At 45.1% G+C, this 12,059-nt stretch overlaps 1 pseudogene; it reads left to right on the top strand.

Annotated features, from left to right (window-relative positions):
- Window positions 1-3,837: 3,837 nt before the first annotated feature.
- LOC139047414 (sulfotransferase 1C2-like) lies at window positions 3,838-8,662 on the top strand (annotated as a pseudogene).
- The last annotated feature ends 3,397 nt before the right edge of the window (window positions 8,663-12,059 follow it).

Below are 12,059 nucleotides of genomic sequence, written 5' to 3'. Positions count from 1 at the left end.
ATTTAACGTAGAAGTCTTTTACTGGAGAAAAGCAGAAGAAAATATCCCTAATAACACGGCTGCACGAGTCGATTACATCTCAATACAGCTAATCAAACAGCTGGGTCCGATGGGCAAGGCACTGCTGACTAATGTCACAGAGCAAGTCATTAAAACGAAGACGGTTCTTTTTGGAAGGCGTGAAGGCCAAATCAACCCGATCTACGAAGACAAAGGTGATAACGATAATATGAGCTATAGCATAGACCAGCTGCAGTATAACGTCAATAAAATACAGAATAACAATGCAAAGCATAAAATTAGATTTGTCAAAATTAGCGAGAAATGTCTTGCGGCAGCAGTAACAATGTTTTGGACCGGGCACAAGCTTATATCATAGTATTTTTGTAACAGCTCAATGCATGGAGATGTCAATAGCTCAGAATAGACATTTATGGATTGCATAAACCCGCTGTGTTTGAAGAGAACACAGCGGGTTAAAATTAATCCACAGCCTTCCACTACGACGTCCCTCATAACCTACTCAGCCGCATGGGGACGTCACCCGAAGAAATAAGAAAAGAAGAAAAAAAAGCAAAAGAAAACTAATTTCCAGTGAGAAGACGTTTAAGTTCATTGCTGGAAAATCGTGATAATCAACCACGTGCTTTATACGCTACAGCTATGCACGGCACTTTCTTTCTCAAATTTCTACGATACAGAATACCTGTCTAATTGACCAATACATGCAAGTCTAATCTATGCACCATACAGAGCGTGCAGACCGTAACACTGCGGACAGGTCGTGGCATCCCGAGATTGTATTCGACAGCTGCGACGGTTGTCATCGCACGGGGGCTCCTGTAACCAAGCGTACTGCTTTGAGACGCTTATGATCCCAATTCGACACCTTTTCTTTTACCGCTATATCACCACATTGTTTTTTGACTCGTTTGCCGTCGTAGGACAACGTAGGAAGGGGAGTGTTACGGAATATTCTCAAACGCGAGAAGATCGATCACGAATTCGTTGAGCTGCTGATAGAGATACAGAAATTCAACCGATTACAAATTGTATTGGAAGGCCGAAACTGCAGTTCAGTTGTAGAAATTCACCGAGTACTGAAAGAAGGATGCCCTCTGTCTCCATTGTTGTTCGCGCTTTATGTTAAGGGCTTAGAAAGATGACTGGAGAAAAATGAATTAGATTTACATTGATCCCACGTCCGTCATGGGCAAAAGGTACAAAAGAAGGTCTGTGGGCTGACGTATATGGACGGCAGAGTGCTACTAGCGGACAATGCAAGAGATATGTAGCAATGCATCGACAAATTCAGGCCTTAAGTTTAGCGTAGAGAAATCTAAAATCTTTACCTTTAATGAAGAGATGAGTAGTTACTTGATATAAGTTGGACAGCAACTGATACCCATGGTAAACCAATAGGGATACTTGGGTGTATGCATATATGAAGAAAAGTGCCTACTGAAGCACCCACAAGGGTAATCTAATAATGAAGGGAAAGCGGAACGGGGGCAGCAAGGATGAAACGCAGATCACTTCAGAACCATATAGAACCATTTTCTCAACAACTTGGGTCATTGAGTAGTTCATGGTGCGATGGGCAGAACATCGGGCTGCTGTGTTGACAGAATCGTTGTCGAAACCAACGTCTGTGCGACTTGGGTCACTGGCTATGTAATACTGAATATCGGCCACTCTTTAATGAACACCTAATTCCCCCCCCCCTCCCACTGGGTATGTGCCAATTTTAGTGAAAATCTTACCCAAAGAAATGGCTGTGGCTTAGCTAAGGTTAAGCCCAGGATGCGAAGCATACTAGCCTTTATTTTAGTTGTTGAACCACTACGGCACATTCTCGGCCCGTGGCAAAGCACCACCTGTGCATTACGCGCCACGAAAGGGCTGCTGACGTTCCTGCGGGCACGAGCATTAACGAAACTTCGTAAATATATGTATAGTGTGTGTGTGTGTGTGTGTGTGTGTTTGTGCGTGTGTGTGTTTGTGCGTGTGTGTGTGTGTGCGTGCGTGCGTGTGTTTGTGTGTGTGTGGGTGTGCGTGTGTGTGTGTGGGTGTGCGTGTAAACTAAAGTAAAGAAAACATTGACCGTAACTTTATCTTTCCAAATAATCCTTATAGGTCGCTACACAATTTAATGTTCAGGCTTAGCTTGGTTAAGCCAAGAATGCGTTGCATATTGCGCGAGTTGGGGCCCAGCTTTTCCTCCGGCTGTCGTGACGTCACGTCACGTGGTTGCGCTAAAGGTTAATGGTGGCTGCCCGGCCGCGCCCATGGGCTGAACTGAGTGATTGCAATATGCAACGCATAAAAATAGAAGCAACCTAATAACAAACATAGCCAACTTAAAAGAGAATAGACCCACATATGAGACGCGCAGCAATGAACAATGGCTCATACCCTCAATGGTGGCTGCGCGGCCGCGCCCAAGGTCTGAACTGAGTGATTGCAATATGCTTTGCATAAAAGCGTATTCACCAAGCTAAATGCTTTCGTGAGATGAACACGCTTACGATGCTCGACGCTGCAGAAACAATGGCTGTAGTCGACAACAGACGTGTGTTCAGTGGATGCACAGGTTCGAACTTTCGTACGTGGGTCCGAATGGGGCCGTTCACAAAGCACGGCCGTCGCAGCTGCCAACGTAAAAAAGGAAATTCTGGGATAAGGTGTTAACGATCTCACGACGTAGCGCCCATTTGCGCATGCCGACCTGCCGACTTACGAATATGTATATTCGTAAGTCGTATATGTTAAGCGATGAAACGTGCTTTCTCGGCAAATCGGATCAGAGGTAACGACTGTTATGTGGGAATAACGGGGTGCCTTCTTGTCGCCGACTTGTTCCGATAGGTCATCCGAAACTGTGCCGCGTGTAGATTTCACGTATGATTGACGTAGGCACGGGTAGCTGCGCGAAACAATCATGGACAGGCGGATTCACACAGGTGTCCAGCAGCTGCCAAAAATGGGGCAAGTCATTTTTGTCGAATCTTTTCAGTACAGTTGGTCTTTAGGTGCTCGCGGAAGTACTTGCGTTGTGTCGCAGTGGCTAGAAAGGCGGTACCTCTCCGGGTCGATTAGGAAATCAGGTAGTTTGACATGTTACCTGCATGCCTAGCTGCGTTGTGTGTTGACGGTAACCCTGTAAACGCGCATAGCTTGTGCATAGGCTTTTTTTTTGTGTGTGAAGCGCTTGCGCGATGCTAAGTTTCTCCGTTCGAGATGAAGCAACACGCATAGACACCTCAAATTAGTAAAAACTGGGGCTGTTGTACAATTCGCCGTCGTAATGCGTGTTATTATCCCCAGTCCGTCCATTATACTTTTGCTAAAGACTGCCTATATAAAATTATTTAAGAATTACACGCGAACAAAGAGGCAAACGTCAAACCAGGTGGCATCATAGCTCGCCCGATGCTTCTGCTTATTCTGTGGACGACACCATAAAACGACTTTTCTTGTCTTGATCTCCGTGAAAATATTACTCCCGATATACATGCGGTGCAAAATTAATTTGCGACGCTGCGATGCCTGTGCCCGAGGTTTTGCCATGTTGTTTGCGGATGGAGAGTCCATGTGCAAACAGACGCGTTGCAACTCTGTCATACAGGCAGCCAATGTGGTTACATGTGAAAAGAGAAAAAAAAAAAGCCGAGCACAGTCGCGCACGATTGATGCGGTTATGGAGAGGATTGTTTAAGGCGCAGAACGGTGCGATAAAACACGTCACTGCATCAATAATCGGGCATCCACTCGCGCGGGTGCAAAGTTACCGCAAGACTTAACGAGAGTTGTAAAGGCCCAATAAATATTGTTTTGCAGGTCATATTGCGCTGGACAGCTGTCTGCCTTGAAGAATGGAGTCTTTGCCAGAAGAACGCGCTGCAAAAGATGCCAACGAAGTGAGCAACTTCCACAAAGTTTGTCTTGACATATGAACCGTCTTGAAATATAGCGCAATGGGACGGCACAGTAGAAAGGAAGACGAACACAGGCGCCTGTGTTAGCCTTCCTTTCTGTAGTGCGGCCCCATTGCGCTATATTTCAAGATGGTTCTCATGTCAAAATACCAACTAGCCAAGCATTCGACTCCTTCGGCTTGACATTAGGAAAATACATGGACAGTTCCTAGTAGTTGCCGTACTATGTGCTATTGTCATTTTAAGAGAGACGTAACAAAAAAAAATTCTTTTTTTTTTAGAATCAAGGTCAATGCAGTTTTGTTGCTGTTGTGACGTCGTAATGCGAGAAAGCTTTAACACAAGAAAGATGGCGCCCTGCGAAACAACCACTGCTCCTGTACAGAGCAGTTGGAGCACGTGGAGCCGTATTTGTATATGCGTAGGCGGTCAAAAAATATAGCTATTTAGGAGAAGTGGAGGCAACAGCTTCAGGGCAAGCGATGACAGGCATGCCTTCTTAACGCGATCCCAGCTGGAACCCCAAGGCAAAACTTATTGAGGTGTTCGGAGACCCCACAGCGCACATATATTGGACGCTTCACAGATTTGAAGCTTGAGAGCAATGAGCCCTTGTGACTAGTCGCTGTAACATAGAATGTAGCTCGTGGTCACCGCGTTCGTAAACGGGTCAAAAATCGATGTGGTGATATAGCGGTAAAAAAAAAAATATAGATGGCGAATTGGGGTCATAAGCGCCTCAACGGCTGTATGTTTGGTGACCGCGTGCCCCCGTGCGATGAAAATCGTTGCCGCTATCGAAAAACATCTCGAGAGGCCATGACGCGTCCGCAGTGCTTGGGTCTGCACGCTCTGTATGGTGCACAGGTTAGACTTGCATGTATAATGCCAGGCAGGCAGGCTGTATCGCAGAAATTTGAGAAAGAATGTGCCGTGTATAGCTGTAACGTAAAATGCGGGGAAGGTTCTCACTATTATCCAGCAATGAACTTAAACACATCCTGCATGCAAATTAGTTGCAACAGAACTGCTTCTTGGCCTAATTGGTGCTTACTAAAAGACATGTTTATTTCGCCGCAAGTTAAAACACACATAAAAGGAAGGCAGGGGAGACAAAAGGAAGACAAATGAAAGCCCGTGTTGTCTTGGGTGTGTCTTTCTTTTGTGTGTGTTTAACTTGCAGAAAAAACATGTGTTAATGCAAATTGTTTTTTTTTCTTTCGAGTAACGTCCCGATACGGCAGAGTAGGTTATCAGGGACGTCGTGTGTGGAAGGCCCTGGATTCATCTTGATCACCTGTGTTTTCCTTAACGTACAGTCGTGGACAGAATATTATGGACCATGAAATCTAAGAAAAAGCTGAATATCTCCGCAAGCTCACAACGCAATCTGGTATTTGCATTTTGGACGTCGACTAGAATATGCTAACAACGTTGTCGTGGGCAGTTTTACTGGTTACTGCTACAGGCTGCTCGGGAATTGAACGTTTTCGGAGATCCCGTGGTCCATTTTATTCTGTCCGCGACTGTACGTCCAATGAGCTAGCTATACACGAGCGTTCTTGCAATGCGGCCGCACCGGCATGCGACATGCCGGAGCCGGAATCGAACAGATGGGCTAGTCCACAGCAGCGCTGCACCTTAGCCACTGAGGCTTGAAAAAAAATTCGATATCAGATGGTAGTATAACCTGCCGCTATAAATGCCCCATGGTGTCAGAAGTACGACTCTGCGATTCTAACGTAGGTCCTGACAAAAAAGAAATGCATAGTGAACGCAATGAAACTCAGAAATACATAATGAACGATATGAATCAAGTTATTTCAAGAATAATGAAACCAACGTACATGTCGAAGCAACAAACCCTTCGCGAAAATGCAAAACTGCCAAGAAGAAAAAAAAGAGGACCGCTTGTTTGGTTATTAGTGCACGCGCTAATGATATGCGACGCCTGCGGTCGTATGAGTTCTGCGCATCGACGTCGATGCCAGCGGGAATGGCTAGCACTTGAATGGTCGCCTTTATTATTATGATTATTAATGTTAGTATTACTATTATTATTATTATTATTATTATTATTATTATTATTATTATTATTATTATTATTATTATTATTATTATTATTATTATTATTATTATTATTATCATTATTATTATTATTATTAATTAATTTATTTATTTTGAAAACGTATATGCATTTAACAGGAAAGGGAAAGCGAGCAGGAGGCTGGCAACTGTCACCGGAAGGGGCACAACGCTTGCCCACCCTTCAGAAGGGAGGTGACAGCCACACAGAAGTGGAAGATAGGAAGCAGGGGAGGAAAGAGGAAAGAAAGAGCAACAGGACAAATCTAAAAGAACAAAGAAGAACAAACAGCACAGCTCATACACAGTAGGGCCGGTCACTGAAAGTCACGCAACTGCAGAATGGTAAATAGAAGACATAATATCGACGCTACAAACGTGAACCTAAGTTAGTTGATTCGAGAAAAGTAACAGCGCGATGGGGGGGGGGGGGGGGGAGCCAGGGTTGCGCTTAGCGTTCGGCCACAGCAAACACGCAATAAAGTGGGCACAGGAGCATCCGCCACCGCATGCGCGTGGTAGAGTAATGAAGACTTCGGAAGCAGCGGGTTGCGCTTACAAAGGCGGCAAGGTGTCTTTTCGTACACTACCACTTTCACAGCGAAGCTGTACGTGATGCCTAGACTAAACATTCGTGGTCCGACCACAGTAACCCTACTGCGGGGTTGTGAGACATTGTTTAAGGGGGTAGGAGCCATTGGATTCGTCTTACGTGACGGACGGACAAATAAGAATCCGCTCCAGCCGCAGAAGAACACAATTACTAAAGCTCAATTATATTTTCCCTCACTCACTCGCTCAGTGACTCATTGAGTAGGCATAGAAATCTTCGTAATATTGTATGGAAGGGACACAGAGGGGGACGGCATTAAGAAAATATCATGACGTCATAATTAAGGAAATATTTTTACATGCGAAGCAGTATATGCCTAGGCGAAACGCTCGCGGTCCGACCACAGAAACTATGCGACGGAAAGTCCGGCGCGCCATTGGCTACGCCGATAGTGACGTCGTTTCTCTCTCGCAGCAGAGCATGGGTGCAGCAGACTCTCTCCGACTTTGCAATAGGTTCAAAAATATGTCCCTGTATTTAACGAAATGAAATGAGCGGCCCCGGTGTGTCACTTGGTAACTACAGTGCATGACGGAATCATAAACACAGTGATTAACGCATTACGAAACACAAATGCGTAAGATAATTCAGAAAGAGTTTGATGAAGCCGCTCGATTAACAAAAATGCAACGCTCATTGCACCCCTGCATGATGGTGATTATGCGAAGCCCAATGTGCGGCTATTCAAATAAACACCGTGATAAACCCAAGCGGAACATGTGCGTAACCTCATTAAGAAACACAAAGACCGAACGAATAATTGAGAAATATTTTAATAAACCGTCGGAATTATACCAGCCATAAAGATCAGGGTCCCACATTTCAACTTTGATGGCTTACCATCTGTGCGGGGTGGGTGCATGGGCTGTTTCATTTTCTTCTTTTTTTATGTCAACATTTGACCCAAAAACACAGTTGACTTCTCTGATGCTTTGGTTGGATTCATTGTCAGTTGGTTCCACTAAACTGTATTTTATTTTACTTACGCGAAAGAGTGTTTCTTTCTCACCTGCAGGCGGGAACAGACACAACTACAGCACAGGACATCTACCACGTAGTAGACGGCCTGCACGTTAGCAAGTTCTTTACGGAGAAGAACCTGCGGTCCGCCTTTTCTTACAAGCCCAATGACGAAGACGTCTTCATCGTCGGTTACCCCAAATGTGGAACAACCTGGTTGCATTTCATCGTTTACAGCATCGAAACCGGCGGCGCCGGTGGGCTTCCCAGCGATAAAGAATGTCGAAAGACGATGGCGTTCCTCGAGTCTTCGGGAGCCGAGGGTGTGACGTCCAATGAGCGGCCGGGAATCATCAAGACCCATCTACCGTTCCACTTGCAGCCGTATTCCGCGAAAGCCAAGTACATCTATGTCGCGCGGAACCCGTACGATTGCTGCGTCTCCTTCTATCACCACGTGAAGTGCCGGCCGCGATATGGCTTCCAGGACGGCACGTTCGACCAGTTCCTGGACATGTTTGTCCGCGGCGAGGTCGACTTCGGCGACTACTTCGACCACGTCTTGTCCTGGTACGAACACCGTGGTGACCCTAATGTGCTTTTTCTAACCTACGAAGACCTCAAGAAGGACACTTCAGGGTGGATCTCAAGAATCGCCGACTTCCTCGGCAAAGAAGAGTACGGCAACAGAATGAGGGAACGGCCAAGTGTTCTAGATAATGTAGTCGAGGTGACCAGCTTCGAGAGCATGAAGAGTCTCAACGAGGAGTCCAGGAACTGGCCAAAGGAATTCGGGGCGCTTCCAGACGAAACGTTGACGGAAGCCATGAGGTCGACGAGGGAAGGTCTTGGCGACTCCATCAAGCAGCCGCCTATGAAAGGTCACATCCGCAAGGGAATCGTTGGCGACTGGAAGAACCAACCATTTTTCGCCCGAACAGACCGCACGGATGAAGAAACGAATTGCACTCAAGACGCAAGGAAGTGACGTCATGAGTCTCTGGAAGGACACGGACATTCCTTGAGGATCAGAGGCGCGAGAATAAAGAATTGCACCGTTATGGTTGCCGGTATTGGCGCATTTGTTTTTTGGCGAGCACTACAAGAAGACGCACGATGTACGCTTCCGAGTACGCATCGCATCCAACCGCATAATACGTTCCGAGAGGTTCGAATCAATGCCTCCGAGATGACAACGGCGCAATGCTCGGAGGCCATGAGTCGGTGGCCACCTTTAAGATGTCGAGTTTTCTGCAAAAATTACCAGAGGGAGCTTTGGCGTTAGTCGTTAGTAGGAAATATACATGAATGCGCAAATGCATGATTCAGATGGATATGCTGATTACAGTGGCTCTCTGTTGCTGGATCTGTGCGATGAACAGAACTTTATACTAATTAACATGGAGAACAAGTTTCATGAATAGGTAAAAGGGCAATACAGAGAATGGGCAGGCAAGCATCGACTACTCCTTAGTCTCAGATATGGTCTACGAACAACCAGTCAGAGAGACAATATCCTAGGTAGCGATAATAAACGTATAAACTTAATGTTTGGGAGATACTGACACAGGGCAGGAACCAAAAAGCGGCAGAATGCGCTAAAATTATTTAAAAGTAAAAAGAAAATATCGCAGATAGCAAAAAGAACAACGTGGAGGCGCTTCCTACAGCAGCCTGTGAATACAATCAACTGACAGGGATTGTGCAGCTGGCGTTAAGATAACGATAAGGAGGGCTCCATTTACAGTATAACGTCAAGGCAATGCAAGCAATAAGAATGCAAGCCATAAAATTGGAGTTGACAAAATGTGTGGAGAAAGAAATGTCCTGCGAAAGCTATAACATGGTTTGAGACCTCGCAGAAGCTTAGATCATAGTATTTTTTTATAATAGTTGAGTGCATAGAGATTTCAATAGCTCAGAATAGACCTTTATAGTTAGCATTTCTAGATATTAAGGGAGCTTATACGACAATGTAGACAGGGAATTGCTGTGGATTATTCTCAAACCCGAGGGCAGAGATTATGACTTCATGGAGCTGCTGATGGAAATATAAAAATTCAACCGATTACAAATTGTGTTGGAAGGCCGAAACTGCAATGCAGTTGTGGAAATTCTGCGAGGACTAAAACAAGGACGCCCTCTGTGTCCATTGGTTTTCACACGTTATGTTAAGGGCTTAGAAAGACGATTGGAAAAGAATGAATTAGGTTTTCATTGATCTTACATCCATAATTGGCGAAAGGTATCGAAAGGGTTCTTACAAGCGTAATGTGAGAGGGCACGGCACATGGCCTGCAGAAAACATGCCTCAGCTGGAATTACTGTATATGCAAGTGTTGTGAATTATAGGAGTGACGACTACGAGCGACACAAACTGGCTACCTATCAACGGAGCTTATCGGGATACTGCGAGCAATGCGTTGGATGATCGGTTATCATCAGCGATGACGTTACCTCTGGCTCGACTAGAATAGGAGGAGCAAATTCAGGAAACCTTCAGAGGGCACGGCGCATGGCCTGCAGAAAACATGCCTAAGCTGGCATTACTGTCTATGCAGCTTCGTTACCACTCCAATGCTGCATGTTAGCGAAGTGACCATCGATTTTTGTTGGTATTGCCGTGCCCTCACAACTGTATTGCTAGTGTCATTGATTGCTGGTCTGCAGTGCTGATGCTTTTCACGTCAGGTGACGTTGAGGACAACCCCGGGCCAAGGACATCTGAGATGTTGGAGTAAATCTTACAAAATCAGGCTACATCTGAATTTAAGATTATATGAAGGAGGAGGGAACTATAGTTCGGCAACAGGAACAGAAATAATTGACCATGAAGACAAGAGCAGACGCAATAACCTTATCGTTTTCAGCCTACCTGAAACTTCTGGTGAAACCGAATCAGACTTGAGGGGAGCCGTTGTTGGTAATCTGTTGGAAGTAAAATTGGAAGTTATGGTGAAATCAGTAGACCGAATTCACCGACTGGGCAAGGAAAGGCCAAATAGGTCAAGACCAGTCATTATGAATTTTTATAATCACTCGGAAAAGGAAAATGTGCTCAAAAATTGTGGAAAGCTCAAGGGGTCTACCATTAGTATCAGCAACGATTACGCGAAGGAAACCGTCGATGTCAGGAAGAAGGTGTGGCAAAGCGGCGAAGCAGAAAGTGCAAATTGCGCAAAAGTGAAGTTGATTCATGATAATGCTTAAAGTAAACGGTGAGCTCTACAAATGGGATCGAAAACGGAACATTCGTTGTCAATGCAAGCATAGACTAGATAAACCAAAACGTCACGACGGCTCTGAACCTTCCGCCCATCGCGGATCGCGTATGTCTGGAGCGGTGGATAGTAGGGGCGGGATGTCACCTCAGCCGGCGTGATCATAGCTCGAATTTATTTCAGTAAATTCGCGGAGCATTGTAAACAAAGTCAAATATTTAGAATACTTACTGATTACATACAGTCCCCATGTTATGGTCATAACAGAGACATGGCTGAATACTGTCGTAAATGATAACTGCATTGCACCGCCGGGATACAAGATTTTTCGATGGGATACGGACACTCGAGGTGGGGGCGTGGCGGTGATAACTAAAAGCACAATGGTGGCAATAAAAGTGGATTGCCATTTACCAGAAACAGCGTGGCGCAAGGTGATTTACGCCAACATTACGTATCTCATTGGAGCCGCCTGCAGACCGCCTAGCACTCCGCCCGAGTTTCTAGAGGACTCAAATATGTTTTTGTGTGATCATGTAAATGGAAACACAAGGCTAATAATGGCTGCAGACCCCAACTTACCGCATATTAACTCGGAAAGTTTTTCAACTGGTCATGTAGAAATCTGTAGCACTGATAGGCTATTAGAGCTAATGTTTTCTCATATTCTCACACAAACTGTAAAAGACTGCACGAGAATCACCCCTACGTTACAGTCATTGTTAGACTTGGTTTTCATATCAAGTAAAGGGGCCGATTACGCCGTATCAGTTGAGGACGGTATATCGCACCACAGAACGGTTGTGGTCGGCGTATTCTGTGACACCCGCATGGAAGCAAAGCGTCATGTTTATGCACATGTTGAAGACTACGGTCGTGCTGGTGATAAGACTATCATTGACTTTTTATAAATGTCTTTTGGCGAATTTAAGATTATATCAAGGCTTGAGTCGGATGAACAGCTTTGGAAACGTTTTAAGAAAATTGTACTGTTTAGACAACTACGCACCTACTCGCACAAAAAAAAGGAACGAAGAAACGTATGGATAAACAGAAAAATAATTAAGATGAAGCGAAGAATAAAAAGAGTGTGCAAAAATGAAAAGGTCCCGATGGAAATATCTCGCGCAAAAGAAAACTTGAAGGCAGAGATTGCTCAGTCTAAAAAACAATTTTTTAAATAGCACCCTGACTAACTTTCTGAAGAGCTCACCACGAATGTTCTGGCTGTTCTTTAAGGAA

This window comes from Dermacentor albipictus, chromosome 7 (assembly GCF_038994185.2).
Source record: "Dermacentor albipictus isolate Rhodes 1998 colony chromosome 7, USDA_Dalb.pri_finalv2, whole genome shotgun sequence".
Lineage (NCBI taxonomy): Eukaryota > Metazoa > Arthropoda > Arachnida > Ixodida > Ixodidae > Dermacentor > Dermacentor albipictus.
Note: the sequence above shows the minus strand (reverse complement) of the source record. Positions and strands in the feature narration are given on the sequence as shown.